This window comes from Spinacia oleracea, unplaced genomic scaffold, assembly GCF_020520425.1.
Source record: "Spinacia oleracea cultivar Varoflay unplaced genomic scaffold, BTI_SOV_V1 SOVchr0_027, whole genome shotgun sequence".
NCBI lineage: Eukaryota > Viridiplantae > Streptophyta > Magnoliopsida > Caryophyllales > Amaranthaceae > Spinacia > Spinacia oleracea.
The window spans coordinates 2,918-30,739 of NW_026614355.1; positions in this window are offsets into that span (position 1 = coordinate 2,918).

Below are 27,822 nucleotides of genomic sequence, written 5' to 3' on the forward strand. Positions count from 1 at the left end.
GTTTGGGCCATGTCGTGCCCTTGCTTACCTTTCTTGGGTCATGCTTACCTTGCTTGGGCCATGTCGTGCCCTAGCTTGCTTACCTTTCTTGGGTCATGCTTACCTTGCTTGGGCCATGTCGTGCCCTTTCTTACCTTTTTGGGTCATGCCTTGCCTTGTTTGGGCCATGTCGTGCCCTTGCTTACCTTTCTTGGGTCATGCTTACCTTGCTTGGGCCATGTCGTGCCCTTGCTTACCTTTCTTGGGTCATGCTTACCTTGCTTGGGCCATGTCGTGCCCTTGCTTACCTTTCTTGGGTCATGCCTTGCCTTGCTTGGGCCATGTCGTTCCCTTGCTTACCTTTCTTGGGTCATGCCTTGCCTTGCTTGGGCGATGTCGTGCCCTTGCTTACCTTTCTTGGGTCATGCTTACCTTGCTTGGGCCATGTCGTGCCCTTGCTTACCTTTCTTGGGTCATGCTTACCTTGCTTGGGCCATGTCGTGCCCTTGCTTACCTTTCTTGGGTCATGCCTTGCCTTGCTTGGGCCTTGTCGTGCCCTTGCTTACCTTTCTTGGGTCATGCTTACCTTGCTTGGGCCATGTCGTGCCCTTGCTTACCTTTCTTGGGTCATGCCTTACCTTGCTTGGGTCATGCTTTCCTTTCTTGGGTCATGCTTTGCCTTGCTTGGGCCTGTCGTGCCCTTGCTTACCTTTCTTGGGTCTTGCTTACCTTGCTTGGGCCAGTCGTGCCCTTGCTTACCTTTCTTGGTCATGCTTGCCTTGCTTGGGCCATGTCGTGCCCTTGCTTACCTTTCTTGGGTCATGCTTGCCTTGCTTGGGCCATGTCGTGCCCTTGCTTACCTTTCTTGGGTCATGCTTACCTTGCTTGGGCCATGTCGTGCCCTTGCTTACCTTTCTTGGTCATGCTTGCCTTGCTTGGGCCATGTCGTGCCCTTGCTTACCTTTCTTGGGTCATGCCTTGCCTTGCTTGGGCCATGTCGTGCCCTTGCTTACCTTTCTTGGTCATGCTTGCCTTGCTTGGGCCATGTCGTGCCCTTGCTTACCTTTCTTGGGTCATGCTTACCTTGCTTGGGCCATGTCGTGCCCTTGCTTACCTTTCTTGGTCATGCCTTGCCTTGCTTGGGCCATGTCCGTGCCCTTGCTTACCTTTCTTGGGTCATGCCTTGCCTTGCTTGGGCCATGTCGTGCCCTTGCTTACCTTTCTTGGGTCATGCTTACCTTGTTGGGCCATGTCGTGCCCTTGCTTACCTTTCTTGGTCATGCCTTGCCTTGCTTGGGCCATGGTCGTGCCCTTGCTTACCTTTCTTGGGTCATGTTTGCCTTGCTTGGGCCATGTTGTGCCCTTGCTTACCTTTCTTGGGTCATGCTTACCTTGCTTGGGCCATGTCGTACCCTTGCTTACCTTTCTTGGGTCATGCTTGCCTTGCTTGGGCCATGTCGTGCCCTGCTTACCTTTCTTGGGTCATGCCTTGCCTTGCTTGGGACATGTCGTGCCCTTGCTTACCTTCTTGGGTCATGCCTTGCCTTGCTTGGGCCATGTCGTGCCCTTGCTTACCTTTCTTGGGTCATGCTTACTTTGTTGGGCCATGTCGTGCCCTTGCTTACCTTTCTTGGTCATGCCTTGCCTTGCTTGGCCATGTCGTGCCCTTGCTTACCTATCTTCGGTCATGCCTTGCCTTGCTTGGGCCATGTCGTGCCCTTGCTTACCTTTCTTGGGTCATGCCTTGCCTTGCTTGGGCCATGTCGTGCCCTTGCTTACCTTTCTTGGGTCATGCCTTGCCTTGCTTGGGCCATGTCGTGCCCTTGCTTACCTTTCTTGGGTCATGCTTCCCTTGCTTGGGCCATGTCGTGCCCTTGCTTACCTTTCTTGGGTCATGCCTTGCCTTGCTTGGGCCATGTCCTGCCCTTGCTTACCTTTCTTGGGTCTTGCTTACCTTGTATGGGGCATGTCGTTCCCTTGCTTACCTTTCTTGGGTCATGCCTTGCCTTGCTTGGGCCATGTCGTGCCCTTGCTTACCTTTCTTGGGTCATGCTTACCTTGCTTGGGCCATGTCGTGCCCTTGCTTACCTTTCTTGGGTCATGCTTACCTTGCTTGGGCCATGTCGTGCCCTTGCTTACCTTTCTTGGGTCATGCCTTGCCTTGCTTGGGCCTTGTCGTGCCCTTACTTACCTTTCTTGGGTCATGCTTACCTTGCTTGGGCCATGTCGTGCCCTTGCTTACCTTCTTGGGTCATGCCTTACCTTGCTTGGGTCATGCTTACCTTTCTTGGGTCATGCTTTGCCTTGCTTGGGCCATGTCGTGCCCTTGCTTACCTTTCTTGGGTCTTGCTTACCTTGCTTGGGCCATGTCGTGCCCTTGCTTACCTTTCTTGGGTCATGCTTACCTTGCTTGGGCCATGTCGTGCCCTTGCTTACCTTTCTTGGGTCATGGTTACCTTGCTTGGGCCATGTCGTACCCTTGCTTACCTTTCTTGGGTCATGCCTTGCCTTGCTTGGGCCATGTCGTGCCCTTGCTTACCTTTCTTGGGTCATGCCTTGCCTTGCTTGGGACATGTCGTGCCCTTGCTTACCTTTCTTGGGTCATGCCTTGCCTTGCTTGGGCCATGTCGTGCCCTTGCTTACCTTTCTTGGGTCATGCTTACCTTGTTTGGGCTATGTCGTGCCTTTGCTTACCTTTCTTGGTCATGCCTTGCCTTGCTTGGCCATGTCGTGCCCTTGCTTACCTATCTTGGGTCATGCCTTGCCTTGCTTGGGCCATGTCGTGCCCTTGCTTACCTTTCTTGGGTCATGTCTTGCCTTGCTTGGGCCATGTCGTGCCCTTGCTTACCTTTCTTGGGTCATGCTTACCTTGTTTGGGCCATGTCGTGCCCTTGCTTACCTTTCTTGGTCATGCCTTGCCTTGCTTGGGCCATGTCGTGCCCTTGCTTACCTTTCTTGGGTCATGCCTTGCCTTGCTTGGGCCATGTCGTGCCCTTGCTTACCTTTCTTGGGTCATGCTTACCTTGTTTGGGCCATGTCGTGCCCGTGCTTACCTTTCTTGGTCATGCCTTGCCTTGCTTGGGCCATGTCGTGCCCTTGCTTACCTTTCTTGGGTCATGTTTGCCTTGCTTGGGCCATGTCGTGCCCTTGCTTACCTTTCTTGGGTCATGCTTACCTTGCTTGGGCCATGTCGTACCCTTGCTTACCTTTCTTGGGTCATGCCTTGCCTTGCTTGGGCCATGTCGTGCCCTTGCTTACTACCTTTCTTGGGTCATGCCTTGCCTTGCTTGGGACATGTCGTGCCCTTGCTTACCTTTCTTGGGTCATGCCTTGCCTTGCTTGGGCCATGTCGTGCCCTTGCTTACCTTTCTTGGGTCATGCTACCTTGTTTGGGCCATGTCGTGCCCTTGCTTACCTTTCTTGGTCATGCCTTGCCTTGCTTGGCCATGTCGTGCCCTTGCTAACCTATCTTCGGTCATGCCTTGCCTTGCTTGGCCATGTCGTGCCCTTGCTTACCTTTCTTGGGTCATGCCTGCCTTGCTTGGGCCATGTCGTGCCCTTGCTTACCTTTCTTGGGTCATGCCTTGCCTTGCTTGGGCCATGTCGTGCCCTTGCTTACCTTTCTTGGGTCATGCTTCCCTTGCTTGGGCCATGTCGTGCCCTTGCTTACCTTTCTTGGGTCATGCCTTGCCTTGCTTGGGCCATGTCCTGCCCTTGCTTACCTTTCTTGGGTCTTGCTTACCTTGTATGGGGCATGTCGTTCCCTTGCTTACCTTTCTTGGGTCATGCCTTGCCTTGCTTGGGCCATGTCGTGCCCTTGCTTACCTTTCTTGGGTCATGCTTACCTTGCTTGGGCCATGTCGTGCCCTTGCTTACCTTTCTTGGGTCATGCTTACCTTGCTTGGGCCATGTCGTGCCCTTGCTTACCTTTCTTGGGTCATGCCTTGCCTTGCTTGGGCCTTGTCGTGCCCTTGCTTACCTTTCTTGGGTCATGCTTACCTTGCTTGGGCCATGTCGTGCCCTTGCTTACCTTTCTTGGGTCATGCCTTACCTTGCTTGGGTCATGCTTACCTTTCTTGGGTCATGCTTTGCCTTGCTTGGGCCATGTCGTGCCCTTGCTTACCTTTCTTGGGTCTTGCTTACCTTGCTTGGGCCATGTCGTGCCCTTGCTTACCTTTCTTGGGTCATGCTTACTCTGCTTGGGCCATGTCGTGCCCTTGCTTACCTTTCTTGGGTCATGCTTACCTTGCTTGGGCCATGTCGTACCCTTGCTTACCTTTCTTGGGTCATGCCTTGCCTTGCTTGGGCCATGTCGTGCCCTTGCTTACCTTTCTTGGGTCATGCCTTGCCTTGCTTGGGACATGTCGTGCCCTTGCTTACCTTTCTTGGGTCATGCCTTGCCTTGCTTGGGCCATGTCGTGCCCTTGCTTACCTTTCTTGGGTCATGCTTAACTTGTTTGGGCCATGTCGTGCCTATGCTTACCTTTCTTGGTCATGCCTTGCCTTGCTTGGCCATGTCGTGCCCTTGCTTACCTATCTTGGGTCATGCCTTGCCTTGCTTGGGCCATGTCGTGCCCTTGCTTACCTATCTTGGGTCATGCCTTGCCTTGCTTGGGCCATGTCGTGCCCTTGCTTACCTTTCTTGGGTCATGCTTACCTTGTTTGGGCCATGTCGTGCCCTTGCTTACCTTTCTTGGTCATGCCTTGCCTTGCTTGGGCCATGTCGTGCCCTTGCTTACCTTTCTTGGGTCATGCCTTGCCTTGCTTGGGCCATGTCGTGCCCTTGCTTACCTTTCTTGGGTCATGCTTACCTTGTTTGGGCCATGTCGTGCCCTTGCTTACCTTTCTTGGTCATGCCTTGCCTTGCTTGGGCCATGTCGTGCCCTTGCTTACCTTTCTTGGGTCATGCTTGCCTTGCTTTGGCCATGTCGTGCCCTTGCTTACCTTTCTTGGGTCATGCTTACCATGCTTGGGCCATGTCGTACCCTTGCTTACCTTTCTTGGGTCATGCCTTGCCTTGCTTGGGCCATGTCGTGCCCTTGCTTACCTTTCTTGGGTCATGCCTTGCCTTGCTTGGGACATGTCGTGCCCTTGCTTACCTTTCTTGGGTCATGCCTTGCCTTGCTTGGGCCATGTCGTGCCCTTGCTTACCTTTCTTGGGTCATGCTTACCTTGTTTGGGCCATGTCGTGCCCTTGCTTACCTTTCTTGGTCATGCCTTGCCTTGCTTGGCCATGTCGTGCCCTTGCTTACCTATCTTGGGTCATGCCTTGCCTTGCTTGGGCCATGTCGTGCCCTTGCTTACCTTTCTTGGGTCATGCCTTGCCTTGCTTGGGCCATGTCGTGCCCTTGCTTACCTTTCTTGGGTCATGCCTTGCCTTGCTTGGGCCATGTCGTGCCCTTGCTTACCTTTCTTGGGTCATGCTTCCCTTGCTTGGGCCATGTCGTGCCCTTGCTTACCTTTCTTGGGTCATGCCTTGCCTTGCTTGGGCCATGTCGTGCCCTTGCTTACCTTTCTTGGGTCATGCTTACCTTGTTTGGGCCATGTCGTGCCCTTGCTTACCTTTCTTGGTCATGCCTTGCCTTGCTTGGGTCATGTCGTGCCCTTGCTTGCCTTTCTTGGGTCATGCCTTGCCTTGGTTAGGCCATGTCGTGCCCTTGCTTGCCTTTCTTTGGTCATGCCTTGCCTTGCTTGGGCCATGTCGTGCCCTTGCTTGCCTTTCTTGGGCCATGTCGTGCCCTTGCTTGCCTTTCTTGGGTCATGCTTTGCCTTGCTTGGGCCATGTCGTGCCCTTGCTTGCCTTTCTTGGGTCATGTCTTGTCTTGCTTGAGCCATGTCGTGCCCTTGCTTGCCTTTCTTGGGTCATGGATTGCCTTGCTTGGGCCATGTCGTGCCCTTGCTTGCCTTTCTTGGGTCATGCATTGCTTTGCTTGGGCCATGTCGTGCCCTTGCTTGCCTTTCTTGGGTCATACCTTGCCTTGCTTGGGCCATGTCGTGCCCTTGCTTGCCTTTCTTGGGTCATGCCTTGCCTTGCTTGGGCCATGTCGTGCCCTTGCTTACCTTTCTTGGGTCATGCCTTACCTTCCTTGGGCCAAGTCGTGCCCTTGCTTACCTTTCTTGGGTCATGCTTACCTTGTTTGGGCCATGTCGTGCCCTTGCTTACCTTTCTTGGTCATGCCTTGCCTTGCTTGGGCCATGTCGTGCCCTTGCTTACCTTTCTTGGGTCATGCTTGCCTTGGTTGGGCCATGTCGTGCCCTTGCTTACCTTTCTTGGGTCATGCTTACCTTGCTTGGGCCATGTCGTACCCTTGCATACCTTTCTTGGGTCATGCCTTGCCTTGCTTGGGCCATGTCGTGCCCTTGCTTACCTTTCTTGGGTCATGCCTTACCTTGCTTGGGCCATGTCGTGCCCTTGCTTACCTTTCTTGGGTCATGCCTTACCTTGCTTGGGCCATGTCGTGCCCTTGCTTACCTTTCTTGGGTCATGCTTCCCTTGCTTGGGCCATGTCGTGCCCTTGCTTACCTTTCTTGGGTCATGCCTTGCCTTGCTTGGGCCATGTCGTGCCCTTGCTTACCTTTCTTGGGTCATGCCTTGCCTTGCTTGGGCCAAGTCGTGCCCTTGCTTGCCTTTCTTGGGTCATGCTTACCTTGCTTGGGCCATGTCGTGCCCTTGCTTACCTTTCTTGGGTCATGCCTTGCCTTGCTTGGGCCATGTCGTGCCCTTGCTTACCTTTCTTTGGTCATGCCTTGCCTTGCTTGGGCCATGTCGTGCCCTTGCTTGGCTTTCTTGGGTCATGCCTTGCCTTGCTTGGGTCATGTCGTGCCCTTGCTTGCCTTTCTTGGGTCATGCCTTGCCTTGGTTAGGCCATGTCGTGCCCTTGCTTGCCTTTCTTTGGTCATGCCTTGCCTTGCTTGGGTCATGTCGTGCCCTTGCTTGCCTTTCTTGGGTCATGCTTACCTTGCTTGGGCCATGTCGTGCCCTTGCTTACCTTTCTTGGGTCATGCCTTGCCTTGGTTAGGCCATGTCGTGCCCTTGCTTGCCTTTCTTTGGTCATGCCTTGCCTTGCTTGGGTCATGTCGTGCCCTTGCTTGCCTTTCTTGGTCATGCCTTGCCTTGCTTGGGTCATGTCGTGCCCTTGCTTGCCTTTCTTCGGTCATGCCTTGCCTTGGTTAGGCCATGTCGTGCCCTTGCTTGCCTTTCTTTGGTCATGCCTTGCCTTGCTTGGGCCATGTCGTGCCCTTGCTTGCCTTTCTTGGGCCATGTCGTGCCCTTGCTTGCCTTTCTTGGGTCATGCTTTGCCTTGCTTGGGCCATGTCGTGCCCTTGCTTGCCTTTCTTGGGTCATGTCTTGTCTTGCTTGAGCCATGTCGTGCCCTTGCTTGCCTTTCTTGGGTCATGGATTGCCTTGCTTGGGCCATGTCGTGCCCTTGCTTGCCTTTCTTGGGTCATGCATTGCTTTGCTTGGGCCATGTCGTGCCCTTGCTTGCCTTTCTTGGGTCATACCTTGCCTTGCTTGGGCCATGTCGTGCCCTTGCTTGCCTTTCTTGGGTCATGCCTTGCCTTGCTTGGGGCATGTCGTGCCCTTGCTTACCTTTCTTGGGTCATGCCTTACCTTGCTTGGGCCAAGTCGTGCCCTTGCTTACCTTTCTTGGGTCATGCTTACCTTGTTTGGGCCATGTCGTGCCCTTGCTTACCTTTCTTGGTCATGCCTTGCCTTGCTTGGGCCATGTCGTGCCCTTGCTTACCTTTCTTGGGTCATGCTTGCCTTGGTTGGGCCATGTCGTGCCCTTGCTTACCTTTCTTGGGTCATGCTTACCTTGCTTGGGCCATGTCGTACCCTTGCTTACCTTTCTTGGGTCATGCCTTGCCTTGCTTGGGCCATGTCGTGCCCTTGCTTACCTTTCTTGGGTCATGCCTTACCTTGCTTGGGCCATGTCGTGCCCTTGCTTACCTTTCTTGGGTCATGCCTTACCTTGCTTGGGCCATGTCGTGCCCTTGCTTACCTTTCTTGGGTCATGCTTCCCTTGCTTGGGCCATGTCGTGCCCTTGCTTACCTTTCTTGGGTCATGCCTTGCCTTGCTTGGGCCATGTCGTGCCCTTGCTTACCTTTCTTGGGTCATGCCTTGCCTTGCTTGGGCCAAGTCGTGCCCTTGCTTGCCTTTCTTGGGTCATGCTTACCTTGCTTGGGCCATGTCGTGCCCTTGCTTACCTTTCTTGGGTCATGCCTTGCCTTGCTTGGGCCATGTCGTGCCCTTGCTTACCTTTCTTTGGTCATGCCTTGCCTTGCTTGGGCCATGTCGTGCCCTTGCTTGGCTTTCTTGGGTCATGCCTTGCCTTGCTTGGGTCATGTCGTGCCCTTGCTTGCCTTTCTTGGGTCATGCCTTGCCTTGGTTAGGCCATGTCGTGCCCTTGCTTGCCTTTCTTTGGTCATGCCTTGCCTTGCTTGGGCCATGTCGTGCCCTTGCTTGCCTTTCTTGGGTCATGCCTTGCCTTGCTTGGGTCATGTCGTGCCCTTGCTTACCTTTCTTGGGTCATGCTTCCCTTGCTTGGGCCATGTCGTGCCCTTGCTTACCTTTCTTGGGTCATGCCTTGCTTTGCTTGGGCCATGTCGTGCCCTTGCTTACCTTTCTTGGGTCATGCTTACCTTGTTTGGGCCATGTCGTGCCCTTGCTTACCTTTCTTGGTCATGCCTTGCCTTGCTTGGGTCATGTCGTGCCCTTGCTTGCCTTTCTTGGGTCATGCCTTGCCTTGGTTAGGCCATGTCGTGCCCTTGCTTGCCTTTCTTTGGTCATGCCTTGCCTTGCTTGGGCCATGTCGTGCCCTTGCTTGCCTTTCTTGGGCCATGTCGTGCCCTTGCTTGCCTTTCTTGGGTCATGCTTTGCCTTGCTTGGGCCATGTCGTGCCCTTGCTTGCCTTTCTTGGGTCATGTCTTGTCTTGCTTGAGCCATGTCGTGCCCTTGCTTGCCTTTCTTGGGTCATGGATTGCCTTGCTTGGGCCATGTCGTGCCCTTGCTTGCCTTTCTTGGGTCATGCATTGCTTTGCTTGGGCCATGTCGTGCCCTTGCTTGCCTTTCTTGGGTCATACCTTGCCTTGCTTGGGCCATGTCGTGCCCTTGTTTGCCTTTCTTGGGTCATGCCTTGCCTTGCTTGGGCCATGTCGTGCCCTTGCTTACCTTTCTTGGGTCATGCCTTACCTTGCTTGGGCCAAGTCGTGCCCTTGCTTACCTTTCTTGGGTCATGCTTACCTTGTTTGGGCCATGTCGTGCCCTTGCTTACCTTTCTTGGTCATGCCTTGCCTTGCTTGGGCCATGTCGTGCCCTTGCTTACCTTTCTTGGGTCATGCTTGCCTTGGTTGGGCCATGTCGTGCCCTTGCTTACCTTTCTTGGGTCATGCTTACCTTGCTTGGGCCATGTCGTACCCTTGCTTACCTTTCTTGGGTCATGCCTTGCCTTGCTTGGGCCATGTCGTGCCCTTGCTTACCTTTCTTGGGTCATGCCTTGCCTTGCTTGGGACATGTCGTGCCCTTGCTTACCTTTCTTGGGTCATGCCTTGCCTCGCTTGGGCCATGTCGTGCCCTTGCTTACCTTTCTTGGGTCATGCTTACCTTGTTTGGGCCATGTCGTGCCCTTGCTTACCTTTCTTGGTCATGCCTTGCCTTGCTTGGCCATGTCGTGCCCTTGCTTACCTATCTTGGGTCATGCCTTGCCTTGCTTGGGCCATGTCGTGCCCTTGCTTACCTTTCTTGGGTCATGCCTTGCCTTGCTTGGGCCATGTCGTGCCCTTGCTTGCCTTTCTTGGGTCATGCCTTGCCTTGCTTGGGCCATGTCGTGCCCTTGCTTACCTTTCTTGCGTCATGCCTTGCCTTGCTTGGGCCATGTCGTGCCCTTGCTTACCTTTCTTGGGTCATGGCTTGCCTTGCTTGGGCCAAGTCGTGCCCTTGCTTGCCTTTCTTGGGTCATGCTTACCTTGCTTGGGCCATGTCGTGCCCTTGCTTACCTTTCTTGGGTCATGCCTTGCCTTGCTTGGGCCATGTCGTGCCCTTGCTTACCTTTCTTGGGTCATGCTTCCCTTGCTTGGGCCATGTCGTGCCCTTGCTTACCTTTCTTGGGTCATGCCTTGCCTTGCTTGGGCCATGTCGTGCCCTTGCTTACCTTTCTTGGGTCATGCCTTGCCTTGCTTGGGCCATGTCGTGCCCTTGCTTGCCTTTCTTGGGTCATGTCTTGTCTTGCTTGAGCCATGTCGTGCCCTTGCTTGCCTTTCTTGGGTCATGGATTGCCTTGCTTGGGCCATGTCGTGCCCTTGCTTGCCTTTCTTGGGTCATGCATTGCCTTGCTTGGGCCATGTCGTGCCCTTGCTTACCTTTCTTGGGTCATGCCTTGCCTTGCTTGGGCCATGTCGTGCCCTTGCTTGCCTTTCTTGGGTCATGTCTTGTCTTGCTTGAGCCATGTCGTGCCCTTGCTTGCCTTTCTTGGGTCATGGATTGCCTTGCTTGGGCCATGTCGTGCCCTTGCTTGCCTTTCTTGGGTCATGTCTTGTCTTGCTTGAGCCATGTCGTGCCCTTGCTTGCCTTTCTTGGGTCATGGATTGCCTTGCTTGGGCCATGTCGTGCCCTTGCTTACCTTTCTTGGGTCATGCCTTGCCTTGCTTGGGCCAAGTCGTGCCCTTGCTTGCCTTTCTTGGGTCATGCTTACCTTGCTTGGGCCATGTCGTGCCCTTGCTTACCTTTCTTGGGTCATGCCTTGCCTTGCTTGGGCCATGTCGTGCCCTTGCTTACCTTTCTTGGGTCATGCTTCCCTTGTTTGGGCCATGTCGTGCCCTTGCTTACCTTTCTTGGGTCATGCCTTGCCTTGCTTGGGCCATGTCGTGCCCTTGCTTACCTTTCTTGGGTCATGCTTTGCCTTGCTTAGGCCATGTCGTGCCCTTGCTTGCCTTTCTTGGGTCATGTCTTGTCTTGCTTGAGCCATGTCGTGCCCTTGCTTGCCTTTCTTGGGTCATGGATTGCCTTGCTTGGGCCATGTCGTGCCCTTGCTTGCCTTTCTTGGGTCATGCATTGCTTTGCTTGGGCCATGTCGTGCCCTTGCTTGCCTTTCTTGGGTCATACCTTGCCTTGCTTGGGCCATGTCGTGCCCTTGCTTGCCTTTCTTGGGTTATGCCTTGCCTTGCTTGGGCCATGTCGTGCCCTTGCTTACCTTTCTTGGGTCATGCCTTACCTTGCTTGGGCCAAGTCGTGCCCTTGCTTACCTTTCTTGGGTCGTGCTTACATTGCTTAGGCCATGTCGTGCCCTTGCTTACCTTTCTTGGTCATGCCTTGCCTTGCTTGGGCCATGTCGTGCCCTTGCTTACCTTTCTTGGGTCATGCTTGCGTTGGTTGGGCCATGTCGTGCCCTTGCTTACCTTTCTTGGGTCATGCTTACCTTGCTTGGGCCATGTCGTACCCTTGCTTACCTTTCTTGGGTCATGCCTTGCCTTGCTTGGGCCATGTCGTGCCCTTGCTTACCTTTCTTGGGTCATGCCTTGCCTTGCTTGGGACATGTCGTGCCCTTGCTTACCTTTCTTGGGTCATGCCTTGCCTCGCTTGGGCCATGTCGTGCCCTTGCTTACCTTTCTTGGGTCTTGCTTACCTTGTTTGGGCCATGTCGTGCCCTTGCTTACCTTTCTTGGGTCATGCTTACCTTGCTTGGGCCATGTCGTGCCCTTGCTTACCTTTCTTGGGTCATGCCTTGCCTTGCTTGGGCCATGTCGTGCCCTTGCTTACCTTTCTTGGGTCATGCCTTGCCTTGCTTGGGCCATGTCGTGCCCTTGCTTGCCTTTCTTGGGTCATGCTTACCTTGCTTGGGCCATGTCGTGCCCTTGCTTACCTTTCTTGGGTCATGCCTTGCCTAGCTTGGGCCATGTCGTGCCCTTGCTTACCTTTCTTGGGTCATGCCTTGCCTTGCTTGGGCCAAGTCGTGCCTGAAGGAAATAATGCCCTTGGTCCAAGTATGCATTCTATGTTAAGTCTAATAAATGCGGTTCAGTATTTATTAACAAGTTAATAATTCAGTGAGATCAAGTGAGCTGAATGCCTAGCTAGAGGCCGCTTCAGTTCAAGTGGAATTAATGATATTAATCCACAGCTTACTCTTGACTGAACCCGTAGGGTCACACAAATAGTACGTAAACGGATCAAGTATTTAATGGCATTAGATACTCCATCTATGGATATTCGGAATCGACGGATCTTGGTTTCAGTGGGAGCTGAGATCGTCACAGGCAAGAAATGAATACTCCGGAAACGATGATATTGCCGGAAACGGAAATATGGATCGTATCGGAAATATAAATATTATCCAAGTCGTAGATGTTGCCGGAAACGGAAACATGGTACGTATCGGAAAATATTATCGGAAATGGAAATATTGCCAGAATCGGAAATATTGCCGGAAACAGAAATATTGTCAGAATCGGAAATATTATCGGAATCGGAAAATAATTCCGGAAACGGAAATATTAAATATTTGTTCGAAACGGAAATTGATTCCGGAATCGGAAATATTAAATATTGTGCGCCTAGCGTGGGCCGCAAGGCTTGCGCGGGTGTACGGTGCTCGTGCATTGCTTGTGCGGGAATCCTGAAGCAATCAGGATTCGAAGTGTGATTAAATCCTAAAACTATTAGATAATGATTATTTAATTAGAGTCCTAGTAGGGTTATAATTAAATAAATTAGTATCCTAATAGGATTCCAAAACCCTTTCCATAACTCTATAAATACGTGCCTAGGGTCACATATTTTAATGAGATTATTCAAGTATTCAAAGTGAGTTTTTGAGAGAAAATTCAGACACATTTCTTATCTAAGAGTGCCGAAAATCTTTAGTACCTTAAGGGCGATTCTAGTTGGTCAATCTTAAGGCGGATCCGGACGTGCTGTGGACTATCTACGGAGGGACGACACTTGGAGTCCTAAAGACTTGTTCTTGTTCGGTTCGGGCGCAGCTAGGGAAGGCACGCAACAAAGAGTATGCATCTAAACTATGCTATATGATTATGTGTAAATAATATGTATTCCTGGCTAAATGGTTTTTCCACATGATTTATGAATTGTCATATGTATCATAACATAACAGTGGTATCACGAGCCCCTTATTATTTTCATAATCTAAATTGCATGAACATGGTTAAATATTACAAATTTGCATGAATTAAAAGGGGTGATTAATTTTCGTAATTGTTAATTAATTGCAAATTGCGTTTATTTAATTATACGTACGCAGTTTTTCGGCAGTTTCTTCGTTACTCATCCAAATCGAGTGATTTTTGTGTCAATTCCGCATGTAAAAGGCATTCTAAAATTTTGACAAAAACAGAATTTTTCTGCCGAACCCAGATTTCTCAAATTCGAAGCCTAACTATGACTTTTCGAAGGTTTTAGTTTTTCGAATGCAAAATTTCGTAAATTTAAGATGTTAAATTAAATATTTGCGATTCTTGTTGATAAATCTTGAATTTTTGATTGACCTACTGTATATGTTTAACAAGTTTGAATGCCTAGCCTTGTTAATTATGCAATCTAATTTGTAATTATGATTAATTTGTTGAAAATTAGAATAATTTAGAATTAATTTGATTTTCACAATTAATTATAACTTAATTAGAAACCTATGATTAAAAACCACCATAAAAATTGTAAATTTATGATAAATTTTAAATTTTTATGACCTAGGCTTGAATCCATAATAATCGGAAATCAATTGAATAATAAATTTTCGATTTTTTCGCCCTAAAATTATGAAATTAATATTATTTATTAATTTGTCATTAATTTTAAATATAAATTTTAAATTTTTTATGCGATTCGTTCATATAACTTGCACGCACAAAGCAATGGACGCTTCGTGTTACCCTTAAGGGGTGTTGTATAGTGCGGGCATGCGACGACGAGCAAGGGAGCTCGTCGCCCGTGCGGCACGAATGCAATGAGCAAGGGCATGGTGCACGAGCACAAGGTAGTAGCGCTGCCTTGTGTCGTGGGCCACGAGCTATGGACGAATGGGCATGGGCGAAGGCAAGGCACGGCAGTAGCGTGTGGGCAGCAAGCGAGCTGTGCCACAACGCGCACTGCCTCGCGCAAGCTCGCGCAGCCTCGCGCGCAGCGAGCGCAAGCTCGCGTGCCACGAGCGCTGCGCCCAGCGTCGATCGCGCGCAGCGAGCGATGGCTCGCGCACAGCTAGCGATGGCTCGCGCACAGCGAGCGATGGCTCGCGCACAGCGAGCGATGGCTCGCGTGCATCGAGCGCTGGAGCGCGCGCAGCGAGCGCTGGCGAGCGCGTACAGCGAGCGATGGCTCGCGTGCAATTAAATTAAACTTTTTGGATTCAATTATAAATTCATATGAGCTTTAAATTTTAATTAAATTTGTATGTTTCCGGTTAGACTAGAAATACATTTTTATGTTTAAAATTAGTAAAGCATATAAATTTATTGGTTTAAGTGGGAGCGCCTTCTAGTCATAAACTCTTGATTAGGTCTACGAATCTTTAAGGTTAAAACAACTTGATTAGAATTAATAAGGACTGAATAATTGGTAGATTATTGGTGCCCTTGATTAATTGCTGCAAATGTTTACGTGATGCATAATGTGTTTTACTAACCAGCTATGTGGGCCATTCATGATAATGAATGGGTGAATGGTATATATTGTATATGTACTGTTTTGCAGGTTATGAAGTGACTAGTATGGCCCAAATAGGATAGAAAATATGGTCTGCGTACCATTAATTTGAATGTAATTGGTCTAAAGTACCAAAGTTGTTTTTCAATTCAAATATGGTCTGCGTACCATCAAATAGTTGTAATTAGTTTTAATTATAGCTTATCCTATTTGAAGAAAATGGTGCCTCCCACGGAGATTTTCAAGACGGACTTTGAAGTCAAAGCTTCAAGATGAAGTCGGGCCATAATAGATCACCTTTATCTTATGCATGCTTTAAGTTATTTATTGCTTTAAATATGTCTTAATTATGCATAAGATTATGGCTTGATTATGTTGCATGATTAAGGATTTTAGTTCACTTAAAATCTAACCAACATAGTAAGAGCCTTAAGTTCCAAACTTAAAAATTGAGTTAAAAGGTGCCATGCCAAAATATACACTTGCTTGGATATCCTTTACATCAATCTAGTAATAGTTTTCGCTCAGCGAGGTGTTACTTATTGGTCCTAAAGGGGCAAGGTACACAAATAATTGTGAGTACATGTTAGTTTTGGTGAAACTCAACGATATAAGTAAGGAGTCCTTTTATGTCGTGGCAAAATCGATAGGTTTACCTAATAAGTTCTTAGACGTACCTATCAACCAAGAATAGTTTCTAGACTATTAGCAAAAGGCTTTTGCTTACCTAAGATGTTCTAGGATTAAGTCGACAAACTGTGCTTAGTTCTTCAGTGATTTTAGGATCTTGGAATCATTTTATTCACACCTGCCGGAACAAATAACTTGAATAAAATGCTTAATAAACATTGAATTATGCATGTATGCTAGGATTTAAGTTTATTAAGAGAAACTGTGAATGGTTATTTATTTGTTTATTCTTTTCAATTGTAGTTTTTAATATGGCAAACAAAAATCAAAACATGATCATGGGTTCTGAGCTTATGGTCAAGCTGAACCTGGCAAATTTTCTTGAATGGGAAGCTAAGCTAGTTGAAATAGTCAAACTCAATGGACTTGAGTATGTACTATCACATCCCATGCCAAGCTACTATGCCAGAGACATGACCCCTGAGAGATTTTACGCCTGGGATGCGGATCTCAAAAAGGTTATGAGTCTCATGCTGAACAATATCCCTGATGATTGGGCTAGAAGGTTTGTAGCCTATGAACCTTTTACGCTCATCAAGAATCTGAGGGATATCTGTCGTGGAAGCACGGAGGACAGGGACCTGAACGTCCATGAGTTGATTGAATCAATGTCTGGTCTAAAGGTTAGTTCTCCCAACAGGTGTTATAGGATGGAGGTCCAAGAAACACATGTTCAGCTCCTTCGCACTAAACAGAGGGTAGGCGTCCCACTGAGGTTCCATGTGGATCTTATGCGTTCATACTTTGATCGCCTAAGTCTACTAGGAACACCAATAAGCGAAAGGATGGCAGTCTCTATCTTGCTCAATTCACTACACAGTGGGTTTGGTCGCTTCAAGCAACTATACCTAAGTGAACCAAGAGAAGAAACAGTTGCAGAATTTGTTCACCTTGTCAGAAAGGCTGAAATAATACTGGACTGTGAAGCCAAAGATTTACTCAAGGCTAGAAGGAGACCGTTCAAGAAAGGTGGAAAGTCCAAGGGCCATGCTAAATCAAAGCAGGACAAGTCCACATCAAGCTGTCTTTATTGTGATGGAATAGGCCATTACAAAAGAGAATGTCCAAAGCTAAAGGAAGATCAGAAGAACGGAACAGTCGTTCCATCTTCAGGTATTTTCGTTATAGACTGTATACTTGCTAATTCAACTTCTTGGGTATTAGATACAGGTTGTGGCTCACACTTATGTTCCAATCCACAGGGACTAAGAAGAAATAGAAAGTTAAGCAAGGGTGAAGTCGACCTACGAGTGGGAAATGGAGCACGGATTGCTGCATTAGCTGTAGGAACTTACTATTTGTCGTTGCCCTCCGGGCTAGTTTTGGAACTGGAAGAATGTTTCCATGTTCCAAGTCTTACTAAAAACATCATTTCAGTTTCTTGCTTAGATGCTAAGGGATTTTCCTTTTTAATAAAAGACAATAGTTGTTCGTTTTATTTTAAAGAGATGTTTTATGGATCTGCTAGATTAGTCAATGGACTTTATTTATTAGATCACGACAAACAAGTATATAACATAAATACCAAAAAGGCCAAAAAGGATGATTCAGATCTCACCTATCTGTGGCATTGTCGATTAGGCCATATAAACTTGAAACGCTTAGAAAGACTTCAAAATGAAGGAATTCTAGAACCATTTGACTTAGAGGATTATGGTAAATGCGAATCATGTTTACTTCGCAAAATGACAAAGCAACCTTTCTCTAAAGTTGGAGAAAGAGCAAATGAACTATTGGGTTTAATCCATACAGATGTATGTGGACCAATGAGTACAAATGCTAGAGGTGGTTTCAGCTACTTTATCACTTTTACTGATGACTTCAGTAGGTATGGTTATGTCTACCTAATGAAGCATAAGTCTGAATCCTTTGACAAATTCAAGGAATTTCAGAGTGAAGTAGAGAATCAATTAGGCAAGAAGATTAAGGCACTGCGGTCTGATAGAGGCGGTGAATATCTGAGCTATCAATTTGATGACCATCTGAAAGAATGTGGAATTCTATCAGAATTGACTCCTCCTGGAACACCACAATGGAACGGTGTGTCAAAATGGAGGAACAGAACCTTGCTAGACATGGTCAGGTCAATGATGGGTCAGGCCGAACTTCCATTAGAATTTTGGGGACATGCACTAAATACAGCTGCACTCACTATAAATAGAGCTCCGTCTAAAGCTGTCGAAAAGACTCCATACGAATTATGGTTTGGAAAGCCTCCAAATGTGTCTTTTCTTAAGATTTGGGGATGTGAAGTATACGTCAAACGATTAATTTCAGACAAACTTCATCCAAAATCTGAAAAATGTATCCTTGTGGGCTATCCAAAGGAAACAAAGGGGTATTACTTCTACAATACATCTGAGAACAAGGTGTTTGTTGCTCGAGATGGTGTCTTTTTGGAGAAAGATCACATTTCCAAAATGACAAGTGGGAGAAAAGTAGACCTCGAAGAAATTCGAGTCGAACAACAAACTCTAGAGAATGCTCAAGATGACATTCAGGATGAAACTCAGAGATCTTTAGAAGAATCTGGTGAGAATCATGGTCAAACTAGAAATGTTACCCCGCGTAGATCGCAAAGATATAGATCTCAACCGGAAAGGTACTTAGGTATTTTGACGAACGAGAGCTGTGACGTTCTATTACTTGAAAGTGATGAACCTGCGACTTACAAACAAGCTATGACGAGCCCTAGCTCCAAGCAATGGCAAGAAGCCATGCAATCTGAATTAGACTCCATGTCTGAAAACCAAGTATGGGATTTGGTCGATTTGCCAGATGGCTACCAAGCCATTGGAAGCAAATGGGTTTTCAAACTGAAAAAGGACAAGGATGGGAAACTTGAAGTTTTCAAAGCTAGATTGGTTGCAAAAGGTTACAGGCAAGTCCACGGTGTGGATTATGATGAAACCTTTTCACCAGTTGCAATGCTAAAGTCTATTCGGATAATGTTAGCGATCGCTGCATATTACGATTACGAAATATGGCAGATGGATGTCAAAACTGCTTTCTTAAACGGCGTTTTAACAGAAACTGTGTTTATGACACAGCCTGAAGGTTTTGAGGATCCAAAGAATGCTAAAAAGGTATGCAAGCTAAAGAAGTCAATCTACGGATTGAAGCAGGCATCCAGGAGCTGGAATATACGTTTTGATGAAGCAGTCAGTGACTTTGGTTTCATCAAGAACGCAGACGAATCTTGTGTATACAAGAAGGTCAGTGGGAGCAAAATTGCTTTCCTAGTATTATATGTCGACGACATATTACTTATCGGAAATGACATTCCTATGTTGAACTCTGTCAAGATTTGGCTTGGGAAATGTTTTTCGATGAAAGATCTAGGAGAAGCACAGTACATATTGGGCATCAAGATTTACAGAGATAGATCAAAAAGGATGATTGGACTTAGTCAAAGCACTTATATCAATAAGGTGCTTGATAGGTTCAAGATGGCAGACTCCAAGCGAGGCTACCTACCCATGTCTCATGGAATGACTCTAAGCAAGACTCAGTGCCCAAAAACACTTGATGAGCGTAGACGAATGAATGGGATTCCATATGCATCATTGATTGGTTCAATAATGTATGCTATGATATGTACACGCCCGGATATTGCGTATGCACTCAGTGCTACGAGCAGATACCAGTCAGACCCAGGAGAGGCGCATTGGACTGCTGCCAAGAACATTCTGAAGTACTTGAAAAGGCACAAAGATGACTTCCTGGTCTATGGTGGAGATGATGAATTAATTGTTAAAGGCTATACGGACGCAAGTTTCCAAACCGACAAAGATGATTTCAGATCAAAGTCTGGGTTTGTCTTCTGCCTCAACGGAGGAGCAGTAAGCTGGAAAAGTGCTAAGCAAAGCACCATTGCGGATTCTACAACTGAAGCGGAGTACATTGCTGCACATGAAGCAGCAAAGGAAGCTATATGGCTAAGGAAGTTCATAGGTGAACTTGGTGTAGTCCCCTCCATTAAAGGACCAATAGCCCTGTATTGTGATAATAACGGAGCTATTGCACAGGCAAAGGAGCCTAGACACCACCAGAGAGTCAAGCATGTACTTCGTAGATTTCACCTTCTACGAGAGTTCGTTGAAAGAAAAGAATTCGAGATAAGCAAAATTGGAATTGATGACAACATATCAGATCCATTGACTAAACCTCTGCCGCAGGCGAAGCACAACTCGCACACTGCAGCTATGGGAATCAAGCATATTGGAGAATGGCTTTGATGTCTCTGTTTAATGTTTTAAAGTTTTAGAGTTTAAATCTTTGTAAAACATTATTGGTTAATCATTCACAATAAATGAAAAGAATTCATTTTTTCCATTTAATTTATGGTTTATTAAATGATGAGTCCCTTCAATTTGACGATATATTCAAGATAGACTGTCAGGACCAGTCCTGTGACTAAGAAATGTCTATCAAGTGAACTTGAATGTCAAAGGTTGAAAATGGTCCCTAGTCGGAGTTTTCTATAAAATTGGACGCATAGAAAACGTTAGACGACTAGAATGCAAGATGACTAGTAGTTCTGTTTCTTGAACTATGTGGACATGGCAATGTCATAATCATTTGCATAGATACTTACTTTGGGAAGACTAGTATCGGACAAGACCTATGAAACTTTACTGTAAGAGATGAAAATCTGTCATAAGTAAATTTCATTAAAATTATTAGACACTAAATCCTCAATACCTGAGTGATTTGAGATTACTTGTTTGAGAACTGGTTGCTTTGACGTTGACCAACCGTCGCACCGTAAAAGGAGGCTATAAAGGCAACGCTCAGGTAATCACCTATCAAACGAAGTCTAATCTCAAGATCGCAAGATTGGGATTGTCCTCCCATAAATCGGGACGAGATGCTTAAAAGTTGTACAAGGCCACTCGGAGAGCTAGAAACTGTGAAATGCATGGCCGTGCTCGGATGAATCATAGGCTATGATTATCTGTTTATTTGATCAGTTGAACTCTGAAACCGAGAAACACCTCTGGACATAATAAGGATGACAACTCTTACCTTATGTTCAAGAGCAAGCATCGAGCGACAAAGGAATTAGGAAATGCACACTTGTCCCTAAGGACAAGTGGGAGACTGAAGGAAATAATGCCCTTGGTCCAAGTATGCATTCTATGTTAAGTCTAATGAATGCGGTTCAGTATTAATTAACAAGTTAATAATTCAGTGAGATCAAGTGAGCTGAATGCCTAGCTAGAGGCCGCTTCAGTTCAAGTGGAATTAATGATATTAATCCACAGCTTACTCTTGACTGAACCCGTAGGGTCACACAAATAGTACGTAAACGGATCAAGTATTTAATGGCATTAGATACTCCATCTATGGATATTCGGAATCGACGGATCTTGGTTTCAGTGGGAGCTGAGATCGTCACAGGCAAGAAATGAATACTCCGGAAACGATGATATTGCCGGAAACGGAAATATGGATCGTATCGGAAATATAAATATTATCCAAGTCGTAGATGTTGCCGGAAACGGAAACATGGTACGTATCGGAAAATATTATCGGAAATGGAAATATTGCCAGAATCGGAAATATTGCCGGAAACGGAAATATTGTCAGAATCGGAAATATTATCGGAATCGGAAAATAATTCCGGAAACGGAAATATTAAATATTTGTTCGAAACGGAAATTGATTCCGGAATCGGAAATATTAAATATTGTTCGTATCGGAAATGAATTCCGGAATCGGGAATTTAATCGGAAGCGTATCGTACGAATTAGCATCGGACGAGGCCCGCTAGACGAAGGCCCAGCACGAAGCCAGGCCGTCGCCCAGCGAGCCAACGCACACCAGCGCACGCCAAGCCTCGACCAGGCCCAGCGCAAGGCCAGGCCCAGCCAAGGCCTTGGGCGCGCGCGCGCAGAGCGCAGCAATGGGCCGAGCGCTGTGCGCCTAGCGTGGGCCGCAAGGCTTGCGCGGGTGTACGGTGCTCGTGCATTGCTTGTGCGGGAATCCTGAAGCAATCAGGATTCGAAGTGTGATTAAATCCTAAAACTATTAGATAATGATTATTTAATTAGAGTCCTAGTAGGGTTATAATTAAATAAATTAGTATCCTAATAGGATTCCAAAACCCTTTCCATAACTCTATAAATATGTGCCTAGGGTCACATATTTTAATGAGATTATTTAAGTATTCAAAGTGAGTTTTTGAGAGAAAATTCAGACAAATTTCTTATCTAAGAGTGCCGAAAATCTTTAGTACCTTAAGGGCGATTCTAGTTGGTCAATCTTAAGGCGGATCCGGACGTGCTGTGGACTATCTACGGAGGGACGACACTTGGAGTCCTAAAGACTTGTTCTTGTTCGGTTCGGGCGCAGCTAGGGAAGGCCCGCAACAAAGAGTATGCATCTAAACTATGCTATATGATTATGTGTAAATAATATGTATTCCTGGCTAAATGGTTTTTCCGCATGATTTATGAATTCTCATATGTATCATAACCTAACAGTGCCCTTGCTTGCCTTTCTTGGGTCATGCTTACCTTGCTTGGGCCATGTCGTGCCCTTGCTTACCTTTCTTGGGTCATGCCTTGCCTTGCTTGGGCCATGTCGTGCCCTTGCTTGCCTTTCTTGGGTCATGCCTTGCCTTGCTTGGGCCATGTTGTGCCCTTGCTTACCTTTCTTGGGTCATGCTTCCCTTGCTTGGGCCATGTCGTGCCCTTGCTTACCTTTCTTGGGTCATGCCTTGCTTTGCTTGGGCCATGTCGTGCCCTTGCTTACCTTTCTTGGGTCATGCCTTGCCTTGCTTGGGCCAAGTCGTGCCCTTGCTTGCCTTTCTTGGGTCATGCTTACCTTGCTTGGGCCATGTCGTGCCCTTGCTTACCTTTCTTGGGTCATGCCTTTCCTTGCTTGGGCCATGTCGTGCCCTTGCTTGGCTTTCTTGGGTCATGCCTTGCCTTCCTTGGGTCATGTCGTGCCCTTGCTTGCCTTTCTTGGGTCATGCCTTGCCTTGCTTAGGCCATGTCGTGCCCTTGCTTTCCTTTCTTTGGTCATGCCTTGCCTTGCTTGGGCCATGTCGTGCCCTTGCTTGCCTTTCTTGGGCCATGTCGTGCCCTTGCTTGCCTTTCTTGGGTCATGCTTACCTTGCTTGGGCCATGTCGTGCCCTTGCTTACCTTTCTTGGGTCATGCCTTGCCTTGCTTGGGCCATGTCGTGCCCTTGCTTGCCTTTCTTGGGTCATGCCTTGCCTTGCTTGGGCCATGTTGTGCCCTTGCTTACCTTTCTTGGGTCATGCTTCCCTTGCTTGGGCCATGTCGTGCCCTTGCTTACCTTTCTTGGGTCATGCCTTGCTTTGCTTGGGCCATGTCGTGCCCTTGCTTGCCTTTCTTGGGTCATGCCTTGCCTTGCTTGGGCCAAGTCGTGCCCTTGCTTGCCTTTCTTGGGTCATGCTTACCTTGCTTGGGCCATGTCGTGCCCTTGCTTACCTTTCTTGGGTCATGCCTTGCCTTGCTTGGGCCATGTCGTGCCCTTGCTTGGCTTTCTTGGGTCATGCCTTGCCTTCCTTGGGTCATGTCGTGCCCTTGCTTGCCTTTCTTGGGTCATGCCTTGCCTTGCTTAGGCCATGTCGTGCCCTTGCTTTCCTTTCTTTGGTCATGCCTTGCCTTGCTTGGGCCATGTCGTGCCCTTGCTTGCCTTTCTTGGGCCATGTCGTGCCCTTGCTTGCCTTTCTTGGGTCATGTCTTGTCTTGCTTGGGCCATGTCGTGCCCTTGCTTGCCTTTCTTGGGTCATGGATTGCCTTGCTTGGGCCATGTCGTGCCCTTGCTTGCCTTTCTTGGGTCATGCATTGCTTTGCTTGGGCCATGTCGTGCCCTTGCTTGCCTTTCTTGGGTCATACCTTGCCTTGCTTGGGCCATGTCGTGCCCTTGCTTAGAGCCAACAAATTTTTTTTTTTAAAAAAAAAAATTTTTAATATTTTTTTTGAATTTTTTTAGAATTTTTTTGAATTTTTTTTTTTTTTCAAAAAAATAATTTTTCGCGTCAAATCGGGTCTCGGACAAAAAATTATGCGTCAAATCCGTCGAATGATCCAAAATTTTCAATCCGTCTAATGTCATGGGCATGTGTGGTGTCGTAGGGGGGCCGACCATGCCCAACGGAGCCCAACGGTGCCCACAAGAGAGTTTTAAGCCAACCTTGACCATCCATCCTTCCACTCTCACCCTCCCCCTATGAGGTTTATTTTGAATTAGCTAAATTTTCCTAGTGAACACCCAAGTGACAGTAACATAATAATGGCTCAAAACTTGAGTTTTTGTCATAATAATGCCCCGTATTTTTTGTTGGAAAACCTTATATGGTCATTAAGCTTAATTTTCATGATTTTTTTTTTCAAAAAAATTATTTTTGTTTTCCGAAAATAGGGAAAATAGGGGTAAAAACGGGAAAAATAAGGGAAAAATTCAAAATAATCTCAAAAAAATCCCAAAAAATCCCAAAAAATTCAAAAAAAAACCCAAAAAATTATTGGTGTTGAAATTTTTTATTTTTGGACCTAGGGGGGTGCCCGTGTGGTCCCGGGTTGCTATTTTAGGGGTAAAAACGGGGAAAATCCCAAAAAATTCAAAAAAATCCCAAAAAATCCGAAAAAATAGGAAAAGACATATAAATATATATAGAAAACATTGGTGTTGAAATTTTTTATTTTGGGACCTCGGGGGGTGCCCGTGTGGTCCCGGGTTGCTATTTTTGGAAAGTTTTCGGGAAAATTCATTCATAGTGGTCATTATTGTGCATGTGGTCCGATCGTTTTGCCTTGGGCCATGCCTTGGGTCCGATTGTTGTGCCTTGGGCCATGCCTTTCCCTTGCGTGCTTATGGATGCCATGCCCTTGGTCCATGTCAATGCGATCGTTAGGAATGCAACACAGAAAACCATCACTCGCCCAAGGCCTGTATAGCACTTGGAGCAAACACTGAAGAGGTTTATCGACGTGCGGTACACGGAGCCCGCCAGCTAAAAAAAACCAAACACCACTCACACGCGTAGCGTACCGCTTGGCCAAGAAACAACGAGCTTGCATCCCACGACCACAAAGTGGCCGCAAGGATGGGCTAGATGTCCCCCGACTAGCACCATTTGACGTGAAAGAAACAAACAAATCGAGGCGGGACAACACTGGCTATGGTTAGCTAACACAACGTCAACTAGAATTGGACTGCACCCACATGCCGCTTGATATCGCCCGCATCCGGGAACGGTCCGCATCTAGTTTCGGAAACATTAACACACTAAAGCCAAAAGGGACAAGAGGTTTGTTCAAAGATCGACGACGAGTTTTAGTCCGCTCTCTATCGTGCTGCTTGGTCCTCTGCCCGCACACAAGAACAGTCCGAATCCGGTCATCGAGGCCCAAGCTCCCCTCGACTATAGTACCCGTTCCAGGTTTGCTCGAAGGAACGACGACGAGATTTAGTATGCTCTTGTGTGCTTCTTGGTCCGTTGCCCGCACACTAGAACACACCGCATCCGATCATGGATTCCCAAGCTCCCCTACAATACCTACGAGGTTTGTTCGAAGGACGACGTCAACTAGATTTTAGTCCGCGCTCGTGGGCTGCTCGGTCCGCTGTCCGCAAGATCAGACCGCATCCGGTCGACAAGTCCCAAACTCCCCTCCGCTAACCCATCCGAGAGACGACCGCAGGACCATTGCGGCATACGAAAAAACGAGGTCAAGTCGGGACGTTAGCCGTAATGCGGGCCAAATCCACCACCGTCATCCCCCGACTTTACGGAGCCGAAAAATTCCCTCAATGCATCGTTAGATTTTTTTTCTGAACAACGAAAACTCAAGGTCAAGTCGGTACTATGGCCGTGTCGCAGGCCAATTCCACTACCGTCATCCCACGAAATACTCCGTCAATCAAACCGTAACACCTTTCTTTGCTTACCTTGCTTGGGATATGCCTTGCCATGCCTTCCTCTTGCCTTTCTTTGCCACGACTTTCCCTTGCTTACCTTGCTTGGGCCATGCCTTGCCACGACTTTCCCTTGCTTACCTTGCTTGGGCCATGCCTTGCCACGACTTGCCCTTACATGCCTTTCTTTGCCACGACTTACCCTTGCTTACCTTGCTTGGGCATGGCATGCCCTTGCTTACCTTTCTTGGGTCATGCTTACCTTTCTTGGGTCATGCTTACCTTGTTTGGGCCATGTCGTGCCCTTGCTTACCTTTCTTGGGTCATGCTTCCCTTGCTTGGGCCATGTCGTGCCTTGCTTACCTTTCTTGGGTCATTCCTTGCCTTGCTTGGGCCATGTCGTGCCCTTGCTTGCCTTTCTTGGGTCATGCCTCCCTTGCTTGGGCCATGTCGTGCCCTTGCTTACCTTTCTTGGGTCATGCCTTGCCTTGCTTGGGACATGTCGTGCCCTTGCTTACCTTTCTTGGGTCATTCCTTGCCTTGCTTGGGCCATGTCGTGCCCTTGCTTGCCTTTCTTGGGTCATGCTTATCTTGTTTGGGACATGTCGTGCCCTTGCTTACCTTTCTTGGTCATGCCTTGCCTTGCTTGGGCCATGTCGTGCCCTTGCTTACCTTTCTTGGGTCATGCTTACCTTGTTTGGGCCATGTCGTGCCCTTGCTTACCTTTCTTGGTCATGCCTTGCCTTGCTTGGCCATGTCGTGCCCTTGCTTACCTATCTTGGGTCATGCCTTGCCTTGCTTAGGCCATGTCGTGCCCTTGCTTACCTTTCTTGGGTCATGCCTTGCCTTGCTTGGGCCATGTCGTGCCCTTGCTTGCCTTTCTTAGGTAATGCCTTGCCTTGCTTGGGCCATGTCGTGCCCTTGCTTACCTTTCTTGGGTCATGCTTCCTTTGCTTGTGCAATGTCGTGCCCTTGCTTACCTTTCTTGGGTCATGCCTTGCCTTGCTTGTGCCATGTCGTACCCTTGCTTACCTTTCTTGTGTCATGCCTTGCCTTGCTTGGGCCAAGTCGTGCCCTTGCTTGCCTTTCTTGTGTCATGCTTACCTTGCTTGGGCCATGTCGTGCCCTTGCTTGCCTTTCTTGGGTCATGCCTTGCCTTGCTTGGGCCATGTCGTGCCCTTGCTTACCTTTCTTGGGTCATGCTTCCCTTGCTTGGGCCATGTCGTGCCCTTGCTTACCTTTCTTGGGTCATGCCTTGCCTTGCTTGGGCCATGTCGTGCCCTTGCTTGCCTTTCTTGGGTCATGCCTTGCCTTGCTTGGGCCATGTCGTGCCCTTGCTTACCTTTCTTGGGTCATGCCTTGCCTTTCTTGGGCCATGTCGTGCCCTTGCTTACCTTTCTTGGGTCATGCTTACCTTGCTTGGGCCATGTCGTGCCCTTGCTTACCTTTCTTGGGTCATGCCTTGCCTTGCTTGGGCCATGTCGTGCCCTTGCTTACCTTTCTTGGGTCATGCCTTGCCTTGCTTGGGCCATGTCGTGCCCTTGCTTGCCTTTCTTGGGTCATGCTTACCTTGCTTGGGCCATGTCGTGCCCTTGCTTACCTTTCTTGGGTCATGCCTTGCCTTGCTTGGGCCATGTCGTGCCCTTGCTTACCTTTCTTGGGTCATGCCTTGCCTTGCTTGGGCCAAGTCGTGCCCTTGCTTGCCTTTCTTGGGTCATGCTTACCTTGCTTGGGCCATGTCGTGCCCTTGCTTACCTTTCTTGGGTCATGCCTTGCCTTGCTTGGGCCATGTCGTGCCCTTGCTTGCCTTTCTTGGGTCATGCATTGCCTTGCTTGGGCCATGTCGTGCCCTTGCTTACCTTTCTTGGGTCATGCTTACCTTGCTTGGGCCATGTCGTGCCCTTGCTTACCTTTCTTGGGTCATGCCTTGCCTTGTTTGGGCCATGTCGTGCCCTTGCTTGCCTTTCTTGGGTCATGCCTTGCCTTGCTTGGGCCAAGTCATGCCCTTGCTTGCCTTTCTTGGGTCATGCTTACCTTGCTTGGGCCATTTCGTGCCCTTGCTTACCTTTCTTGGGTCATGCCTTGCCTTGCTTGGGCCATGTCGTGCCCTTGCTTACCTTTCTTGGGTCATGCCTTGCCTTGCTTGGGCCATGTCGTGCCCTTGCTTGGCTTTCTTGGGTCATGCCTTGCCTTGCTTGGGTCATGTCGTGCCCTTGCTTGCCTTTCTTGGGTCATGCCTTGCCTTGCTTAGGCCATGTCGTGCCCTTGCTTGCCTTTCTTTGGTCATGCCTTGCCTTGCTTGGGCCATGTCGTGCCCTTGCTTGCCTTTTTTGGGCCATGTCGTGCCCTTGCTTGCCTTTCTTGGGTCATGCTTTGCCTTGCTTGGGCCATGTCGTGCCCTTGCTTGCCTTTCTTGGGTCATGTCTTGCCTTGCTTGGGCCATGTCGTGCCCTTGCTTGCCTTTCTTGGGTCATGCCTTGCCTTGCTTGGGCCATGTCGTGCCCTTGCTTACCTTTCTTGGGTCATGCCTTGCCTTGCTTGGGCCATGTCGTGCCCTTGCTTGCCTTTCTTGGGTCATGTCTTGCCTTGCTTGGGCCAAGTCG